The sequence below is a fragment of the Falco biarmicus genome, chromosome 15 (genome assembly GCF_023638135.1).
Source record: "Falco biarmicus isolate bFalBia1 chromosome 15, bFalBia1.pri, whole genome shotgun sequence".
Classification (NCBI taxonomy): Eukaryota; Metazoa; Chordata; class Aves; order Falconiformes; family Falconidae; genus Falco; species Falco biarmicus.
Window position 1 is genome coordinate 663933 of NC_079302.1, and position 21741 is coordinate 685673.

Sequence of the window (21741 nt, forward strand, 5' to 3'; positions counted from 1 at the left end):
TCTCTCGGCTGTCCTGAACGGTCTGTATTTTAGTCTGCTCCTCCTCCTTTCAGGAGAGCACTCTCTGAGGTTCACCTGGAAGGAGAGAGCGTAAAACTCCCAGGGTTTCCTGAAGTTCCAGCATCAATGTAGGGGCAGAAGAAAGGATAGCTTCCGCAGACCTTCCAGGAGAGGCTGAGGGCCTGCTGCAGAAGGGAAAGAATGGCCACTGATTTTTTTTGATGATAGTGGCCGTGGGACATGCCTCACCCATGATTATGGGCAAAACTTGTCCCTTGGAAATCTTTGTCATTTCCTAAGAGCTTTGATGGTTTAGAACATCAAGTTTTTAATGAAAATTAGGCCACATGTGATGCAAGATGGAAAAATCTTCTGAACAGCGAGCACCCAGTACTGCCTCTTTTCGGGTGTCTGTGCAATAGAAGTACACAGCCCTCTGATGCGTGCCTGAGCTGTGAAGTGTAACTCATCTCTGCTGTCAGCTGGGCTTCGGCTGGATCCACTGAAAAACCGCTGAATTCAGCAAAAGCTCCCTAGCTCTTCCTTTCTGGCTTTGGACGTGATCAAACATCCCCGTGCCACGGTTGCAAGCCCAAAGTCAGGGATCACTGAAAAGGCTGTTCCAGGAGGGTTTTTTCCGAGTTGTGATCTAGTCACACGTGGGCTGCTCTTTGCAATAAGAAGTTGGTTTGGACATTCTGGAATGACTAAGCAGCAGACTTTTATAAAAAAAGAAACCAACTTTCAGTCCCTAAGCTTTAGTTAATGGTGGGTGTCACACAAAAGGAGCTCAAAGGATAGAGGAATAGTTTTGCACAAAAGCCACAGTGACGGTTGTGTACAACTTCTGGGGCTATCTTCTGCTCCTTGTGCTACTCGCTTTCCGTACAAGAGTAGAATGGGATGGCAGTGTTACCGAAATCTCGGAATGAAGAACTTACCGACACCAATGTGATGTAGATAAGCAGACATTTCTTTACGGACGGCCGGGTGCGTGAGCGAGTCCCCTCACGATCGACGCACACCATGGTTCAAAATCATACACCTTATATAGAACTCATTCATACATATTCATTAAATATTCATGCATAATCGTAAGATTTCCCATAAATCATTAACATACTCTCCTCTCGTATCCGATTCTGCGCAATAAAGGTTAGAAAGGTCCGGAAATGGGTCTGGGGTACGATTTGGGTAGGTGGTATGTGAGTCGGTGGTCTCGATCTCCCCCTGCCCGAATTACCTGCCACTTAAGGTTACTGTTTCTTGGCCGGCAACTATGGGTTGCTTCACTCGACTCTTCCCAGTTCACATAAATTCTCATTTTGACATTTTAGTACATCCTCCTAGGTTACATATAAACAATCATCTCAAATCTTAAGTCTGTTATCTAAGTACTAAACATTCCTACTAGGTGATTCTGACCAATTCCTCTGGCCTTGGTATGGGGCTGTACAGAGGGTTTTTTATAGCCGCTTTTTACTATAACTATAAGTTTCATTAAAATATATTTTCTTATCTTCTTATATTTCTATTACATGATTGATTTTATAAAATCAAATAATCAATCAAATAAAGTCAATCAATCTTAACTTATTAGCAAATCTATAACATTTCCCCATCCTCTTATATTTCTATTACGATTGATTTTATAAAATCAAATAATCAATCAAATAAAGTCAATCAATCTTAACTTATTAGCAAATCTATAACATTTCCCCCCTTTGAAAGTGTTGAAAATCATTATTTCAATACTTTCACATTATTTACATATCATTTGTTTCAACATATTTTGGTGGTGGGCTATACCTTGGTGGACTGGTTGGTACTTCTCTCAGGATCATACTATTGATTGCAATTCTGTTGGTAAACTGCTTCTTCAAACATGCATATACCAACATGATCATCAAAAAGACAATCAGTAACAGAAACAAAGTTTTGATTAGGGATTGTATCCAAGAGCTCAAGTTCCATCCTAATTTGTTAAAAATTTTCCCTAACCAGTCTTCTGACATATCTTCTTGAATTGATTCTGTTTCTTTTTCAATTTTATCTAATAAATCCAAATCATGTTCCACATCTTGTGTGACATTTGGAATGTGGATGCAACAGTGGTCCAGTTTATCTTTGAGATATCCACATACTCCATGTTCTTTAAGTAGGAGCATATCTAGTGCCATTCGATTTTGTAAAGTCATTCTAGAGGTCGCCTGTAATTGTATATTCAATTCCTTAAACCCCTTTTTGGTAACGTTTGCTAATTTTTCCACTTGACCAGCTAACTGATAGAGCCATGCTCTGTTTCTATATGATGCTATAGGATTTAAAAGTGATTCACGTGCCCAGCCAATTTTCACTCCTGTAGATGGTTCATTCCAAGTATCATCATTTGTCTCAGATCTCTTTGTTCGTTTCAGTTCTAAATTTTCTAGAGATCCTCTAAATGGTGATTTCTTCCAAATCGGACACAATGTTGGCACGCCTAAAGTTATTTGTTTCACTTTACCATCTAATGGTAGATGAGTTGTCCAGGTTCCATCACTCAATGCCCAAATTAAATGTCCTGGACTTTGAATAGAAGATTTTCTACAACTAAACATTATTCCTCTTCTGGGTATATAGGCGCTAGATAGATTGAGAGTATTCTTAAGACCTCGACCAAAACAACCATATTTTAAAGCGGCGGCCAAAGGAGGGATTCTTTGAATTATTAAGTCTGCATTGCTACAATCATACACTTTTTCACATTTCCACCATGGCACTATTTTATTCTCCTTTTCTCCCAATGAAGTTGATCTATCATTGACCCAGGGTAATACTGAAAACACTTTTCCATCCCAGGTAAAACACCAAGGAGTTTTTGCCGTATACTGAAAATGGGAATATAAGGTCATAGACCAAACCGAATCCCAGACTATTTCCTTTTCCTGTAGGGTTCGATTCTTTTTCTCACATTTTGTCTCGGTTATCCATACACTGGTGTTTGTTGTAGCCATTTTAGGGTAGTAACACCATCCCTTGTTCCCTAAATCTCCATATAATCCCGGTTTAGCTACAAATCGTCCTTTACATTCCCAAATGGTTGAATATACTGGTGATTCTTCCCCAACTTTAACCTTTTGCAGTTCCCAAGTTTCCCTAGGTTCTTGTTTACAATCCATTGTCTCATTTTCATATTCTAATTTGGTCAGATTCATGGTTAAGATTCCCCATGGAATAGATTCACCTACTGCCCTCGGTATTGGCAAACAAGCAGTGATCTGCATAACATTTTGTAAATTGGCAAATCCTGTAATCAATCCTACCATCAAATTTTCCTCAGCCTTTTGTTTGGGAATTTCAATCACTTGTTCTGTCTCTATTTGTCTTTCATTCCTGTCCACCAAGTCAGCCCATGATCCTGCCAACACTACCAACCCAAATGGAATCCAAAGAACGATCATAACCTGATATGACAAATTAGACATTTTTCAAAGTCAAATTTAAAGTCTTTGGGTCACGGTTGATAATCTTCCATGGAATAGGTGCTTTCTTCACTCGAGTATAATGGATCCAAGCATCCGATTCTGTTACCTTGATAGCCGTAAAAGTGGTTAACGGTACTTGGAAAGGTGCTTTCCAACGTTCCTGTAAAGGTTCAGAGGCCCAGGTCTTCACATAGACATAATCTCCTGGTTGGAAATCATGCACTGAATTTTCCAGGGATAAAGGTCTATTCCAAATTACTGCACTCCGAATTGCAGCCAAAGTTTTTCCTAGAGAAAGCAAATAGTTATATACATCCTGCTTTCCTTTTACATGTACGTTTGGATTTGGTTCTGGAGACTCATATGGTTTTCCATATAATAATTCATAAGGACTGAGTGAGGTTCCACTCTTTGGCTGTACCCTGATACGTAATAATGCCAATGGAAGCGCCTGAGGCCACTTTAGACTGGTTTCTTGACAAATTTTACTTATTTGTCGTTTCAAAGTTTGATTCATCCTTTCCACTTTCCCACTAGATTGGGGTCTCCAAGATAAATGTAGGTCCCAATTAATACCCAATACTTTGCTAACACTTTGGACTACTTCAGCAACAAAGTGTGGACCTCTGTCAGAGGAAATTCCAATAGGAACTCCAAATCTCGGAATTATTTCTTGTAATAACCACTTCACCACTTCTTTTGCTTGTGTGGTGCGACAGGGAAGGGCTTCTGGCCATCCTGTAAAAGTATCAACCCCTACCAGGATGTACCGGTACCCATTTTGTCTGGGTAGCTCTGAAAAATCTACTTGCCAATAATCTCCAGGTTCTACACCAGATTTCAGTCTACCCATTTGAACCTTTTTCTTAATCATTGGATTATTTTTCAAACATACTTCACACTTTGAGTTACCATTTTAGCTATTCCCAACATCTTAACTGATATTACTTGTTTTCGTAAAGATGTTACTAAGGCTTCTGCCCCCCAGTGACATTCTTGATGTCTCGTTTGAATTCTCTCTCTCATCACAAGAGGTGGAATTACTACCTGTCCATTAGGAGTTACCCACCATCCCGCTAAGTTTTTCTTAGCATTTAATAACTGACCCAATTTGTCATCTTCCTCTGAATATCTCGGGTTTTCCCTAGGAAGGGTTGCTGTTTTAGAAGGAATTATTGCCATTTGCGATGCTTGTTTCTTTGCTACCCTCTTTGCTGGTTTATCAGCTAAATTATTCCCAGCTATTATTTTTGTATTCCCAATCTGATGTGCCTTACAGTGCATGATTGCTACTTGATCTGGCTTTTGAACTGCTTGCAATAATCATAAAATTTCTCTTTGATGTTTAATGTTTGATCCTTGAGAGGACAATAACCCCCTCTCTTTCCACAAAGCTCCATGGACATGCACTACCCCAAAGGCATATTTTGAATCAGTCCAGATATTTACTTTCTTGTCTTTGCTTATCTCTAAGGCTCGAATTAAAGCGATGAGTTCCGCCTTTTGGGCTGACGTGTTACTAGCCAATGCTCCTGCTTCTATAATTGTAGTATCTGTTGTTACCGCATATCCGGCGTATCGGACTCCTTGTTCCATAAAGCTGCTTCCATCAGTATACAATTCCCAGTCTGGTCGCTCCAGTGGTACATCCTTCAGATCCTCAGGACTGGAATAAACATACTCGATGGCAGCCAAGCAATCATGTTCCAGTTGTCCTTCTTCCTGTATGGAACTTAAAAAAACTGCAGGATTTACCAGGTTAGTTGTTTTTAGAATCACATCATCCTGTTCAGTCAATACCACCTGGTACTTCATCATTCGGCTGGGAGACAGCCAGTGTCCCCCCTTCTGTTCTAGGACAGTTATCACCATGTGTGGGACATAGACTGTTATTGTTCTTCCCAAAGTCAATTTCCAAGCTTCTTGTATGAGCATCACTGTTGCTGCCACTGCTCGAAGGCAGTTTGGCCACCCTCTACTCACTGTGTCCAGTTGTTTAGAGAAATATCCGACTGGTCGTTTCCAGCTTCCTGTCCTCTGGGGTAACACACCCAGTGCAAGGTGTTGCCTTTCATGAACAAACAACTGGAAATCTTTGGTTAGATCCAGCAGTCCCAAAGCAGGTGCAGACATTAAGGCACGTTTTAACTCTACAAAAGCCTTTTGCTGTTGTGGGCCCCATACAAAGGGGGAATTCTTTTGAGCCTCATAGAGCGGCTTAGCTATTAGCCCATAGTTCATGATCCAAAGGCGACACCACCCAGTCATTCCCAAAAATGCTCTGAGTTCATGAATATTTCTCGGCTCAGGTATACCACAAATAGCTTCTTTGCGATCTTTTCCTAATTGTCGTTGTCCTTTTGAAATCTCAAAGCCCAGATATATCACAGTCTGGCAGGCTATCTGGGCTTTCTTCCTGGACACTTCGTATCCATTTAGTCCCAGGAAATTCAAGAGGTCAATAGTCACCTGTATACAGGCAAGTCTTTCTTCTGTAGCAATCAATATGTCATCCACATACTGTAAAAGTAAATGCCCAGGTCTTGATTTATCCTGTTTCCACATTTCAAGTTCCTTGGCTAATTGATTTCCAAAAATAGTTGGACTGTTTTTAAATCCTTGGGGTAATCTAGTCCATGTCAACTGCATCTTTCGCCCGGTTTGAGGATTTTCCCATTCAAAAGCAAACAGTTTTCTGCTTTCTTTTTCCAAAGGTATACAAAAGAAAGCATCTTTTAAATCAAGCACTGTAAACCGTTGATAAGTGTCCCTTAATGCTGTTAACAGTGTATAAGGGTTTGCTACTACAGGATAAATGTCCTTAACTATTTGATTTACTGCTTTCAAATCTTGTACCAGCCTATATTCACCCGAGGGTTTTCTGACTGGTAAAATAGGAGTATTATACTGAGATTCACATTCTTCCAAAATTTTATACTCCAAAAATTTATCACTCAATTTCTTCAATTCCTGTCTCACTTCCGGTTTGATTGGATATTGTTGAATTCTCACTGTTCCTGCGCCTTCCTTCAAATCTATTTTAACAGGCTCTGCTAGTTTCGATTTACCAGGAATATCTGTTTCCCATACAGTAGGGATCACTGCCAAATCCACCTCCGGTGGAATTTCTTGTTCCTTTACTCTTTCTTGTATCATCAAGGTTTCTCCCGTTTTTGACTCGGGTATTTTCAAGAAAAGTTCTCCTTCATCAAAAACAATTTGTGCATTTAATTTAGACAACAAATCTCTTCCTAACAAGGGTATCGGACATTCTGGTACATACAAAAATTCATGTGTAATTATCTTATTTCCAAATTTCAAATCTAGGTGTTGTAGGAATGGCCTGGTTTTCTTCTTTCCCTGTTGCTCCTATTATATTGGCTGGTTTTGTTCCTATTTTTCCTTTACATGTATTTAATACCGAAGATGTCGCTCCTGTATCTACTAAAAATTTAACTTCTTTATCTCCCAGCTAAATTTTAACCAGAGGTTCAGCTGGGTTCCCCTCCGGTCCCCTTCAGTCGTCTAAAATCATTATCTTGGCAAGGTCGTGAGAAACACTCTTGTTTCTAGGGCAATCCTTTTTCCGATGTCCTTCCTCTCTACACAAAGCACACTGATTTACTCCTAAGGGGGTATTAAATTTCCGATGGCCACAGTGCATACAACCTCCCCTCCCATTAAATCCTCGTCCTCTTCCTCTGCCCCTTCCTCTATCTACCGTTCCTGTCATTACTGCCAATAAATCTGTTCTCCTTGATTTTCTTTCTTCTCTTTCTCTGTTGTTATATACTCTCCATGCAACTTCCAGCATTGTATTCAAACTCCTTGAATTCTCTCCCTCCAGTTTCTGGAGTTTTTTCCTTATATCTGGTGCCGATTGCCCCATAAAAATCAAAGCCAGTTGCATTTGTGCTGCCTCTGTTTCCACTCTCAAATCAGTATATTTTCTGGCAGCTTCCTTTAATCTTTCCAAAAATGCTGAGGGAGATTCATTTTTATCTTGTCTTACTTCATATAATTTAGACCAATTCAGAGATTTAGGCATGGCATGTCTAATCCCATATAAAACCCATTTCTGATACCGTCTCAGTCTTTCTCTATGTGTTACATTATTTGGATCCCACTGCGGATCCCCAGATGGAAAATTCTGTTCTATTGTTCCACCTGTAATTCCACTCATCACATCCAACTCTGCCTGAGCTTTACCAGCTTTTAATACCATTTGCTTCTCTGTATCATCTAACACATTATCCAGGATCACCTGTAAATCATTCCAGTCTGGATTCTGTGTTCTAATTATAGTATCTGCCACCTTGCCCACTTTTTCAGGATCTTCTCTATAATTTCCTGCTGCCTGCTTCCAAGTCATCAAATCCATAGCTGTAAAAGGTACTTTCACATAGACCGGTCCATCACTACCAACTCCCTGTCGCAGGGGAGCTATAGTCTGTGTCTGTTGCCGAGTTCTCCGTGAAACAGGAGTATGAATTACAATCTCCGATAATCTCTCTTCCACATCTCCTGTTCCACTGCTATCCGGTTCAATCGCCTGTTCTCGTGCCCTAGATTCTCGACCCTGATTCCTTTCTCTCCTAAGAGGGGATATATCTAATTCTGGTCCATCATCACTCTCAGTAACAATCTTTTTCTTTAAACAACCTTTCCTGATCTCACAAGTTGAGCAACACCTTTTTACTTTCTTGTTATCAGCAGTTACAGCCATCAGAAAATTATCTCCATCAGTTAACTTGCATTCATCCTGCCAGTCTTTTCTCTGTCTCAGGTAAAAGAACAAATCCACATATGGCATTTCACTCCATTTCCCTTCCCTTTTACAGTATAACATTAACTGCAGAATAGTATTATAATTCAGTGTTCCATTTATGGGCCACTTTTCCTGATTTTCCAATGTATACAGAGGCCACCAATTATTACAATACTCAATCATCTGGCTTTTTGGCAAATCCTCATATAAATCTCCCCAATGTGCCAATAAACATCCCAATGGAGAATTTTTCAGGATTTTATCATTTACAGCAAGATTACCCATGCTTTTACTTTTAAACAACCGAGTTAACTTAGATGCCATGGTATAATCACTCACAGTACAATACACAATTATTCAACTCTGTCTCCCCGATCCGTGGATCCACGCTCCACACTCGCTTTTGTGCTTAATTGCACGTCTCACCCTTACAGCCACACTCACACTTTTCCACAATTGTTATTTTAAACAAAGACATAAAACACAATATTATACACTTCTTAATTTTCTTCTCGATACACAGACACAATAAACAATTCTGTATCAGAAGAAAAACCCCTCCTAACTTCTTGTTAGAGGCACCACCTTAGAGAACACTATAGCAGGTAGGTTCTCTTGTTTCCACTTTTGTCCAACCCTGCAATAGCTTTCGCTTATGTCTTACGGGCAGGCGCCTAGGCTTCCACTTCCACAAGGATCCTTTTAGTCCAACCCTGCGCAGCTCTCACCGCGTCGGACAGGCAGACTTACTCAGTGAGACTCAAACCCACTGGTGGGTCTCCAACCCACTCCTTGCCATACACTTATTATAGTGGGACTCCTACCCACTTACTACAATTACAAGAAGAAGTGTCTTACCAAAATCCAGGGAAGGTCGCGAAGAGCCTTACGGATCGGGGATCGATGGGCATCCCCGAGAAATCCTCGGTGCCGGCTGGAACCGATTAGGTCCCCGACTCCTCCGGTCTCCTTCAGCGAGGTCCCATCTGGGTTGCCAAAGCTGTTACCGAAATCTTGGAATGAAGAACTTATCGACACCGATGTGATGTAGATAAGCAGACATTTCTTTACGGACGGCCGGGTGCGTGAGTGAGTCCCCTCACGATTGATGCACACCATGGTTCAAAATCATACACCTTATATAGAACTCATTCATACATATTCATTAAATATCCATGGCATAATTGTAAGATTTCCCATAAATCATTAACATACTCTCCTCCCATATCCGATTCTGCGCAATAAAGGTTAGAAAGGTCCGGAAATGGTTCTGGGGTACGATTTGGGTAGGTGGTATGTGAGTCAGTGGTCTCGATCTCCCCCTGCCCGAATTACCTGCCACTTAAGGTTACTGTTTCTTGGCCGGCAACTATGGGTTGCTTCACTCGACTCTCCCCAGTTCACATAAATTCTCATTTTGACATTTTAGTACATCCTCCTAGGTTACATATAAACAATCATCTCAAATCTTAAGTCTGTTATCTAAGTTCTAAACATTCCTACTAGGTGATTCTGACCAATTCCTCCGGCCTTGGTAGGGGGCTGTACAGAGGGTTTTTTATAGCCGCTTTTTACTATAACTATAAGTTTCATTAAAATATATTTTCTTATCCTCTTATATTTCTATTACATGATTGATTTTATAAAATCAAATAATCAATCAAATAAAGTCAATCAATCTTAACTTATTAGCAAATCTATAACATTTCCCCATCCTCTTATATTTCTATTACATGATTGATTTTATAAAATCAAATAATCAATCAAATAAAGTCAATCAATCTTAACTTATTAGCAAATCTATAACAGCAGGGTGACCTAAGCCAAAATCTGAGCTAGAATTCAGGCACTTTAGGCTGCTCCAGTGGTTCAGGAAAGGCTTCAGACTGAAAGATCCTGCACTATGCCATCTTAGCAGACTTAAGGAAGAAAATCAGCATCTTGGAGTTCAGCTGTAAGCCTTGTGGTCTCAGTTGCCTTTGCAGCAAGGGATATGTGTGTTAGCAGTACACTTAGAGCTTATCTGGTTTCAGTAGCGAGGAGGCTGGTTTTCCGTAACTGCTCAGTATGCTTCAGGTGGGGCGTCTTTACAAAGCTGAGCTCTTGGTTTGATGGTGGGAACAGGTGAGTGCTGCTCTCTGGAGACCGTAAAGCCCCGTCTTAACAAGGCGCTGCTGCAGGCGGTGAGCCCTGGAGCACCCCGGTACGGAGCCCTGCGTTAGGCGCAGGTGGTGGCTGAGATGCTCTGCCTGCTTGAGGCAGCGCTCGGGTGCGCGTGTCGCTGTCAGCAGGCTGCTGGGGTATCGCTGTCAGCAGGCTGCTCTGCCTTGCTTGGGCTCATACTTCTCAGCTCCTGTGCGGTCGTCTCCGATTGCAGCGATACAGACAGCAGATTTTTCTCTCCGGCTCTGTTTTGTGAGCTTTGTGCCTTCTCTGAATGGATTTCAAAGCTCGTTTAAGTGCATGGGAAGGAATTCAGAAATCATGTTTTATACGCAGCATCACTTTCTGAGGGTGCAAACTGATTGCTAAGTTACAAACCAGCCCAAGGGCTCCGTCAGAAGTTAGAAACCAGCCGCAAAGTTGATCTGCTGAGGGAAGAGAAGGGTCCCGTATCTTCTCGCGGAGCATCTAGTGCTGGTGCCACCCAGCCCGGAGTCAGGGACTGGCTCTGAGGCTGCCTGGAAAATCCAGGCGAACCGAAGGAATTCTGTACTGACATGGCAACCTCTCCCCAGGCCGTGAGACCAGGCTGCCCCTGCGCATCAAAGGGAGCGGCACAGGGCCCCAGCTGTGCTTCAGCTTTGACCAGCTGGACATCGGGAAGGATTTTGTTGCATCAGCCCCCAGCTACGAGGTGAGCAGTGGGGCTTGCTGGGGTTGGGGTGGATCCTGATGGCCCCTGGGGCAGCAGTGAGCTTTGTGCACCTGCTGGATTTCTGGCAACACAGGCAGTTACGTGCACGCATTATTTGATGTAAGTTAAATGTGGGAGTTTTTGCAGAATCTGGATAGTTTTGATGGGGTCTGAAAGGTGTGTATGTTGTCCACAAAGCCCCGATCCCTGCGTTTTGGCAACCTCCCTTTGAGACCAGCTGGGAGGCTTCATGCAGAAAATCCAGCCCTTGACACATGATAGCAACACCGGGTCAAAAAGGTCAGGATCCAGAGGCTTTTGTTTCAGCCCTAGATGCACTGCGCCCTGGTACCCTGGCAGTTAAAAAGCAGCTGGAACAAAGGTGTTGTGTTCCGACTCGAGTCCGTTGCAAACACCTTTCAGTGAAGCGCAACTTGCTGGCTCCTGGCGCCGGAGGGAAGCCGGGCAGCCTCCCCGCGCAGAGCTGCCCGCGCAGGCACCGGGAGCGCTGTCCCTGCTGACCAGCCTCCTGCCACCCTTCAGACCTGGTGCCCCTCTGGCTCTATGAACAGAGCAGGGCAGTTCTGGAAATGAAGCAGAGGAGCTTTCTGGGTATTTGCCTCCCCCCGCCGATGGTGGCAAGTTTTCTCAAAAAAAAACCAACCAAAAAAACCCCCAAGATACAGCAACTGGAGGAGGTAGAAAATGAGGCAATACATCGTGCCAGACACTTTCAAAAGCTTGACTGTTGCAGGGAAGGACACGTTAAGGTGTTTTCTTGCCAAAATATTGTGCACTGTATGTATGCATTTTTTAATGCTGATTCTTTATTGATTCTATATATATCAATGTGTTGGTTTCATTACTGGAGAAAATGTGAATAAGTAGATGATACTCCAAGTGCTGTATTAAGTAGCCAGACTGGAGGTAAACTTCAGTGTGGGATCCCTAGGTGCAATTTGTAATGAAGGTGTAAAACATATGAGTAGTTTCCAAGTTCCCAGTGCAGAAATTGAATACAGGAATGTTTTCAAAAGCAGCTGCAAAATTAAAAAAATAAGGGCTGTACCTCTGCTTCTGTCTCAGTTTTTCTGACAGGTTTTGCGAGGACAAAAGTTAGGGAAAATAACTGCCAAGCAGGTAGATAAGTCCACAGAAATGGCCGGATTTCACCTGCAGCCTTCGGAAACTGTAGAGCTTTGCTTTGGGTAGGTTTGGTGACCACCAGTGTGCTGATACTCACAGGCAGGTGTGGGCATTTCTTGCTGAATCTCAGCAAATGCTGCAGGATTGTGTAGCTGGTTGGAACAGTAAATAATGGTAAATTAGTAGATGATGGCTGTGAATATTTATGAAAGAGATTCTTTAGAGCAGGTGGAGCTGCTATGCCCCTCACTCTCATCCTTTCTTGACATGTCTGGTTGAGCAAAGACAAAGAGACTCTCAGATCAAAGAAAAGAATAAAATGCGCCTCACTGACGTACCCTAGCAGAGTCGGGGAGTGCTGCTGAAGCTGGTTATGGGGCTGTCCCGAGGTATTTTCTACATCCAGTAAACTTGCTGGCTGTAACGGGAGCTGAATGTGTTTTGCCCTTGGCAGGACTGGGCTCATCTGGAGCGGGAGCAGTTAGGTGACGATTCGCTGTAATGCTGCGACCGCCCTTTGCTGCTCTTTGGGGCAGGTCTGCATCGCCTTGGTGATGCTGAGCACATCCTCAGCCCTGCAAGTCCAAGTGGACTGCTCGTTGTCAGTGGAATAAACCCAGAGTGACTCTGTTTATGTGAAGTTATCGCTGTTTTGCATGCAAAAACCCAAAGGCAGAAACTGTCCTGTTGTGTTTTCTTTGGCTTCAGCCAAGCAGCAGCACACAGCATCTTCTGCCTTTTGTAGAAGTTTAATTAGAAAACAAATCAGCCTTCTGTAAGGAAAGAAGATTCCTCATGTATTTCCATTTTGCTTTCTTGCTGCTGCAGGTGATCCTGTTTAACAAAGGAGTCATTGATGCCCCCTCCAAGTTGGTCCTTCCAGCGACCGCGCTGGGCTCCTGCTTCTCCTTTCTCCCCCAGGAGGGCATCGTTTTACCAGATGTCCTCCAAGTCATCCAGATCTCCTTCAGTTCCACCGCCCTGGGGCAGTTCACAGAAGGATTCCGGTTCAGTGTGGATGGGTCCCCTGAGCCCGTGACCTTGACCGTCAGGTGAGGAGGGTTACAGGAGCCTGGGGGGTGCCTCCACAGTAGTTCCCACTGCAGACTCCTCTCCTCGAGATGGCATCTGCCTCCTTGCTTTCTGTCTTGCCTTTGTTCCAAGGACCCCTGTCCAGCCCTTATCTCTCATTCTCCAGCCCCACAACTCAAGCTGTTTGTTTCAAATGCTTTTGAGATGCCCACCCACCGGGGCAAGCCGAGCCTCCCTCTTCAGGGGGGGTTGTGCACTGGATTTAGTTCTCCAGGGAGGGAAAAACTCCCAGTTCTTTTGAGTGGAGGTGAGCTGGCTGGTGGGACACGGGGCTGCAGAGGAAGGAACAGCGGTGGGAGTGCAGGTGGTTCCTCTCCTACCTTGTGCTCCTTCCTGCTCTGCGAGGACCCCGATCTCCCTTCAGAAGCACTATTGGAAGATGTGGCTGTTGCCATAAAGACTGCCCTCTTCCCCCGTTCTCTTGCAAGCTGCGCTGTTACCGGCTGTAGCGCACAGGGCTCTGGGCTGGCTGCTTGGCCGAGCCCTCTGGGCAGTCCTTCAGGTCTGACTTCCTTGAGCACAGCTCCTGTGTGCTCAGCAGAAACGGCAGTTATTTCCCCCCTCGCTGCAAGGCTCACCCTTGGCAGTTTCCCAGTGTGAGACCCAGTTGTGGCTGGTGTGGAGGCAGTTTTCTATCGTCTTTTGGCAAGTGCTATTACGGAAAGCATGTCTGCTCCCTTTGCTCCATCCAGAGTAGGATGCTGGGGCTTGGCAGGTTAAGTCTGATTACGTGAGGTCCTTGGAGAGGGAACCTCATTGCCAGAAGGGATTTGCTACCTAACTTGTTCTCAGGAACTGACTCAGCTCCAGGAATCGAGAATTAGCATGGGATTGAAACTCCTGAAAGTCAGATTTTGAGTGCTTTTTGATTGTGCAGTCAGAAGATGCCCAAACCATAGGTGATCACTCTTTACTTGGAAACAGACCTGACGAGGTCCTGAACGCTTGTTCTTTTGCTCTTTAGAAAGGGATGCTGGAACTGGGACACCACGGGTGAGTGCAGGTCCCTCCTGCGGGAGGCTGGGGTCTGTTCATGTGTACGAGAGACCCGGTGGCAGCCCTGTGAATAAAACTAGGAGGCACGGGTCACTGTGCTCCTTGATCTGTATTTGTTTTTTTCACCAAGAGGCAGAGCTGGCATTGATTGGCATCAACCATGAAATTAGTGAATGTTGTGCAGCTTCAAGTGCTGATTTCAGTGGATGTTGGTGAGTTTTGGAGTTTGGAACCTCTCTGAATTTAGGGATGGGCGGGCTGGTGTGGTGGCTTCAGGACACTCATGTTCGGTGGTGCAAACAGTCTTGCTCTTGGATGTGTCAGCCGGTGCACTGGTGACAAGCTGATACTTTCCTCCAAGATTCCACCATCCACTGTGTAGAACTTGTGCTGCGTTTCTCAGTCGATGTCTGGGGCTCCTGTGGATTCGTGCCTCAAAATCCTGCACGCATAATGGTAGTGTGGAATAAGGTCTGAGGAAGATGTCCATCTAGGCCATGGAAAGGCCAGTTCCAGCAAAGAGATACCAAAGCAGGGAACCTGTGGCTGAGAGGGCTAGTTACAATGAACCTGCTTCTGCATGGACAGCTCTGCCCGTCACATGACAGGTGGGGAAACTGAGGCACAGAGCCATCACTTGTTCAGGGTCCTTCACTGGGCCAGCAGCAACCTGGGGGTGTACCCTGCCTGCCCTGGTGCCCTGAGCCACCTCAGCAGCTGCCACCTGCTGACCACGTTGCTTTGGCTGCCCCTGTGCACAGGGATGCTGTGCCGAGCGCAGGGGTGACGGGTTGATTTGAAACCCACCGTGCTGCTGAGACCAGCTTCTATCCGTCCCGGTGGTAACGAAAGCCGAACACTTTGCAGTTCTTTTTAACCAAGCCAGTTCCTCCTCTGCCTTTGTCCTTACAGGGGCTGTGTCATCGGACCGACTTTCCCTTTCCATGTACCTTCCCTCCATTCGGCGACGTCTCCTTTGGTGAGTGTGCCCTGGGCTTGGACCGCTGGTGGGGAGGTCTGTGCCTTACTGAAATGAAGCGCTTTGGGAGCGTCTGTCACTTGTGTTCCTCCACAGCAGCCTTCAGGGTGTTAGAACCAGGGCTGCCGCTTGCTCAGGTGGTATTTTGCTGCCGTGAGATCAAACAGGACCAAAGGAATAGAAAGTCAGGATTTTCCTGGTGCCCTCAGAGCCTGCTCAGCCCCAACCTCCCAATCCTTGGCGGCAGAATGATGGTGAAAGCCTTTGTCCCAGAAGGGCCCAGGGGATGGGGCTGCAGGAGAAGGGAGTTGGAGCCACACGCTAGCCTGTGGCTGCTCAGGGTGAATGTTCCTGTTGCAAGGCGAGGACACCACTTACCCACTTGACCTTTAGCGTGAGCTGTTAATTTGTGCTGTGAGGGCTCCTCGTTATCACCGGCCCGGTAATAAGCCCAGGCAGTAGCTCGGCATTGGTTTGGGCAGTGATGTCTCCAGAGATGTGGGCTCCTTCTCCTTCCCCAGCCGAAGCACTGCTCCACTGACGGAGCCGGTGGCTGAGCACCCAGAGCATCTCCACTGAAATGCAGATTCTGATTCTCCATCTCGAGTCTCAGAGAAAAGGCTTTGTACTGAGATGATCTAAAGTTTACATGTGAAATCAATTGGGGATTGATTGAAGGGCCATGATCATTCTGTGCCCAGGATGCCTCTGTGGTTTCATGCGGTTCGTGGACTTTCTAGGAAATCTCAATACTTTCCCTGAGCCACTTCCCCCTCTCCCTGCATCACCACTCGGCCACTTCTCTGCTTCCTTTTGAATAAATAGACCCACAAGAAACGCACCGGCAGAAATGCGGTTGTGTAATAGGAGGTTCATCCTACTTTAATCTGATTTCATTAACAAGGCCTTTTCAGCTGAAGGCAGCTATTGTATTTTTGCTTCTTGTCACTGTGCTGCTGGCTGTTGTCTGCATCTGGTGACTTCGGTCCCATTTGGGGCTGTGCAGTGGGTCAGTTGGTGCATGTCCTTTCTGTGCCCCACCCCCGCCTCCCTGCCGGAGTAATTGCTGGCGGTGGGCAATGGTCACTGCTGCTGGGCACAGAGGAACTATCTGCTGTGTCTGCGGGTGGTTTTCCTCCCTGTCTTTATTCAAATAGCACTTGGTAAGCAGGGCATGGGAGGTGTCTTCTGGCAGAGCTGGTGTCCGCTCCAGACCAAGCTGCGGGCTGGTGTCCTGCCTCTGCAGAACAGCCACCCCCTCACCCAGTGTGGTTGTACCACTGGTTTTCCGTTGTGGAAAGCAAGTGTCAGAGCTGGAGTGATGTCAGGCTTTGTGGGCAGTAATCAAAGGCAGTGTGGATGTGATGTCCCCGTGTGTTAGGTAAGGTGAGACACAGTTCCTGCTCATTTCTAAGGAAGCATCAGGTTTGCCTGCAGTGAGGTGGGCTGAGTTGTCATGTGCTCAGTCTGGTTGCCCAGAAACAGGAGATGCCTTAAGGGTCCTGCCTAGAGAAACTGCATTAGAGTGCAATGCATCATGTTGTAGTGCCCGGTCTCATCCTTTCTTTTCCTTACATGACAATGCCCTACTTTCATATATTGAAAACTGGGGGAATGTTCATGGAGTTAATGGGGGATTTTACAGACTGAATTTTCAGAATAAATGCTCTGTCTGGGTGCACACTGATCAGTGAGAAAGAGTTGGGGCTGGTTTGGGGGCAGGTGAGAGAGCTCCTCACAGGTAGAGACAGCTCTTCAGCACCAACGGCACTGCCCATTGCCAAGGAAGCAAGCTGTGCCATCCATGGAAAAAGCAACTTCAGTCACAACTCACTCCTCCCTGAGCTTCTCCATTACCTCTCATTCACACTGAAAAGAGATAAACAACAAGCACCGGTCTATCCTAACAGGAGAGTCACACCAGGAATCACGGGATAACCGGGGACTTAACTGATATTTGTCTCACCTTCCCAGGCTTTCCTCGCACCCTGCCGTGTCGCCTCACTAACACCTCCTTGGTTCCCATGACTTTCAACCTTCGCATCCCTGGTGAAGGCTCAGGACAGCGCAGCGTCACCAGTTTTGCTCAGATATCAGACAACACTTGCCCGTCCTGGAGAAAGGGAGCCCAACATCACATCAAGCCAACTGAATTCACCATAATGCCCTGCAAGGGGACCATCCGCTCCCAAGGAGCCCTGGGTATCCAGGTATGGCACGAGCCCGGCCATACGTGCTTCAGCAGGTGGAGCTGAAGCTTCACTGGTGCGCAGGAGGGCTGTAGTGCTGCTGGCTTTGGGCATAACGCAAGTAAGAGATCGGTGTTCGTGTTAGGTTTTTGTGAGCTGGGGTACTCTGGGGCGGAGCACCGTTTTGTTTCCAAAGTTGTAAGCCAAGGATCGTGTACCCTACGGTCAAGCACAGAAGCCACGCGTGTGTGTCTGAGCTGCTTAGAGCAATTTGATTTAAAGTGGGCCGAGGAAGGATGGGGACAGAAGGTGACTGTTAAAAGAAAGATGTCATTGCATAAAGCAGTTTGCTATTCTTCCCGGTCTTATCTTTCCTCTCGTGTGGAGCAGAATGGTTGCATCCACTGCAGCGAGGACTGGAAAAGCTCCAGCAGCCGTGAGCTGCACAGCTGCTGCTGGGCCACGTTTTGCCCTTGGCTTCCCACTGTAAAGCTGGACTCATTCTGTGAAAGTCAACAGATTTCCTCTGAATTTATGCTGTTGTAGTCGAGAGTAAAAATTGGTCCCAGTGGCAAGTAGAACATGAATTGTGCTTTAATTTAGCTTACATATGCCCTGGTATGCAAGGCGTACTTAATAAATCGGATATCGCCAGAAGAGTTTTGTTACTCGGAAAGACAGTGGTCTACACGTGGACCAGCAGGAGAACTAAGGCAAAATATCGCTCCCTTTCCTGACCGTGGGTGAGAGCCAGAGGACACCATGCGTGGCTGATGGCTTCTGGCAGTGATTAAGTATCTGACGCTCTTCTCCTCTACCAGGTCACCCTGTGTTCCAGCACGGTGAGGCGATACGAGCTGGCGCTGGTGGTGGACGTGGATGGTGTTGGCCAGGAGGTGTTGGCGTGCCTCTCACAGCCAGGTACCGGCGCTTTCCTTGCAGCTGGCCACCTTTCCCCGCGTACCCATGCCCAGCACGCTGCCTGGCGTGGGGTGTCCTGGCTTCAGCTCCAAATGAGAAATGTTGCTTAACGAGCTAGTTCTGCCCAGCTCGCTGTGAGCACAGCCGTGCTTTGAAAGCAGCCCATGTTGAGAGGCACCTGTGCTCAGTGCTCAGGGCCATGCCTCTGTCTTTTTTTTTTTGGTTTATTTTATTTTTAAGGGAGCAGTGATTATATTCACTATTGGCCTGTTGTCTGGGACGTGAGGAGTAATGAATCTCCAAAGGACTGCCCCTGCTTCTCCCTGCAAGCGGTGGGCTTGTGCTGGGTTGGCCCAAAATGCAGCATTTGTTTGGAAGGCGGCGAGCAGCCTGCTGGAAGCTGGGGTCTGGCTCAGTTAATGAAGGCGTGTGCAAATGGGAAAGGGGCTTACGGCAGGAGTGGTGAGGGGAAACTAGTCCTTGGTGTGGCAGGTGAGCTCAGGTTTCTCTGGTTCTCTTGAGCATGAACGTTCCCAGACTTAAGCCAAAAGCTGCAGCGTCGTTCAATGCCGTTGCGCCGCAGCGGGTGCCAGTTTAATGACGAGAGGGACGCAGTTGCTGGTGCTGTTCCCTCTCCCCGGCAGAGTCACCCACTGGGTGCCTGGGCTGCAATTTTGTAAAACGAGTGGGAATGGGAAGAGTCAGTGTGTGGGCTGGTGTGTGGAGGACCCAGGCAGCTGCAGGAGCTGAGAGAGGCTGGTCACCCAGTGCGAGAGGCAGGCGGTGCTGGTGCCCTCCATCGCGGGGGCAAGCGGCTGAGGTTTCAGGCAGGGCGAGAGTGGTACGGGAGAGGAGGGAGTTGCTTTTACTGAGATGCGGGAGTCTTGTTTTCCTTGAGCTTTGGGGAGCGCTGGTCCTCAGCGGGAAGGCTCCCGCAGAGCTCGTGCCTTGCTGGGACTGTGGGAGGGTCCTTGCCGGCCTCCTGGGGCAAGGGAGGGGCAAAGCTTGATGAGAGAGCACTGGGGCAGGGCACTGGGCAGCCTCTGCCACGGGAGTCTGGGGCTGCCCCTCCTTTACAAGAGGCTGTTGAGTAAGAAGAAGTTAGAGGTGATCGATTGCCGTAGAGGTAGGAAATGTCTATCTGGCAGAGACAAATGCCTTGTGTCTGTTTCATGCTGTTTGGGGAGTAAACAACTTCTACATTCTCTCAGTGTCTCTAATTCCCTTTGGTCATCTCTTCACCCGGATGTGTCGTTCCTCCACTGCCCGTGCTCAGCCCTGTTCTGACATTTGGACGGTGCTTTCTGAAGTTCCCTTGCGAGTGGATGCTGACCCTTGTGAACGACAGCGATCTTCCAGGCTGCTATGGAGTCCTTCCTCAGGCTTGGCGTCGTGTTCGCCTCCTGCCCTCAAACGTCGTTATCGAGGGGTTTGTTAGGAAAGAAACGGGGTTTGGATAAGACCTTGCTGTTTTATATTCAAACCTAAAGTTTTGGAGAGAACGGGAAGCTACCTGAATATGAACTTCAGGAGCGGTTTGAACTCTTCAGAAAGCAGTTTCGGTTCTAGTCTTTGGGGTGCTTTCATGCAGGAGAACTTTGAGGGTTGTGAAAAGCTGCTGCAAGGAGGCCGCCAGCACCGGAGTGGGCGTTTGCGAGTGCAGCAGCTTTTGGACCCTGTGAGGATGCTAATTAGGCCCATACAAATCTTGCTCCTTGTGTTGTGCCTTTCTGCTTTCTCCTAGGGATTTTTAAAAATGTGGGTGAATTGCCGTTGTGGTGGATGTTAAGAAGCTTGGAGTTTCCTCAGAGGTCACTCTGAAGTTGTCTTTGATTCTGTCCCTTATAGGAGCACAAGGATGCTGCTGCTGTGTGGTACTCCAGCCCTGTGCCGTGTGGGATTATCCAGCCTCACAGCTCGGTAGAGATGCCGTTGACGCTGGAAGCCCAGGCGATAGGAAGGCAGGACACTGTGGCTAGTGTCTCAGTGTTTGGGAATGAAAGATCCCCGCTGGTGAGTGCTAGGCGAGATGCGTGCCTTTGTGTGACTCATCTTGGTGGGCATAAAGTGTACAGGGGTTCTGCCAGGGAAAAGGAGAACGTGACAATATGTGGCTGGTGCGGACACGGAAAGAAGGGATTCATGGCATAAGTAGCAGCTAATGCCTAGAGAAGGGTGGTGTCCTCTTAGGTGGAAATCTAAGTGTCTGAGATGGTGTTTAATTACGGACGTGTGAGGCGGGATAACAAGCCCAGTCTGAAACCCAGAGCAATTCCTGGGTCTCTCGCTCTCCTGCGTTACGAGATGAGCAGCAACCGCTGCTTCATTAGAACTCTTGTTCGGGAGCGCACGGGGACATCGCTGAATACCACTAAAGCAAGAGCGGTGTAAGAGACCGTGCTGAAATGATGATTTCTGTAAAGCTGGATTTAAGCTTTCCTGAAAGTCAGGTCCATCCCGCCTGAGAAATATCCATCATATCTCTTTGCCAAAAGCCCCAGCCAAAGACGCATGAGACTCCACACTGCTTGCATCTGGAGCACAAGCTTTTTTTTCTTTTCTTTTTTTTTCCCTACCAAGCTTGAAAAGGGGTGAGGCAAAGCATTCCTGGACTAAAGGCTCCTACAGGACATTTGCATTCAGGCATATACAGCAGCAACAACAAAGTGTAGGCAAGAGAATGTTGTATCTGGTGTCCTGGCTTCCACTGGCTGAAATCGAGAACAAATTTAGTTAATTAAACTTTAATTTAAAAGGATACTAACTTTTGAAGCAGCTGTTTTAAAATGTCTTGTCCTCTCTCTGAGCACGGAAGGGGATATCAGAGGATTCCCGAGAACGTGAAGCTTTCTGTAACAGAAAGGAAGGCTGACATTTTGAAAACAATTGCAGGGATATAAACTTTTTATAAACCGAATTGAAACGATGATGCCAAATCCCTTGGATGCCACTGGTCATCTCAACCCTGGCTGCTGGGGATGTGCATGTAAACCAGTCAACAGCAAGGCCAGGCAATGCAGGCTTTGCAGGGAAGTCTCACGTTTGACAAAACAGTTGCTTGCAAACAGAAGGCATGCTTCCCCGAAAGAGGAGGGTTTCTCCCCACTGGAATAACCAGTTGTTTAAATGTCAGCTGGATTTTGAACTACAGGTACCTTGAAAAGCTTTTACGCTTGGGCTAACAATTTATAAATTGAAAGTTGACCTTACCTTAATCTTTTCTGTTTGGACGTGAACGTGTCAATGTTTTGCCCAAAGGGCGAGCATTTCAGCTGGAGAAGCGTAGCTGTGCCTAAAGAAAGGACTAGATGCGTTGCATTTTCTAT

At 46.3% G+C, this 21741-nt stretch overlaps 1 pseudogene; it reads left to right on the forward strand.

The window, feature by feature from the left end:
• The window catches only part of LOC130159446 (hydrocephalus-inducing protein homolog), a 64133-nt pseudogene extending 44258 nt beyond the window's left edge, over nucleotides 1-19875 (forward strand).
• Nucleotides 19876-21741: the final 1866 nt, after the last annotated feature.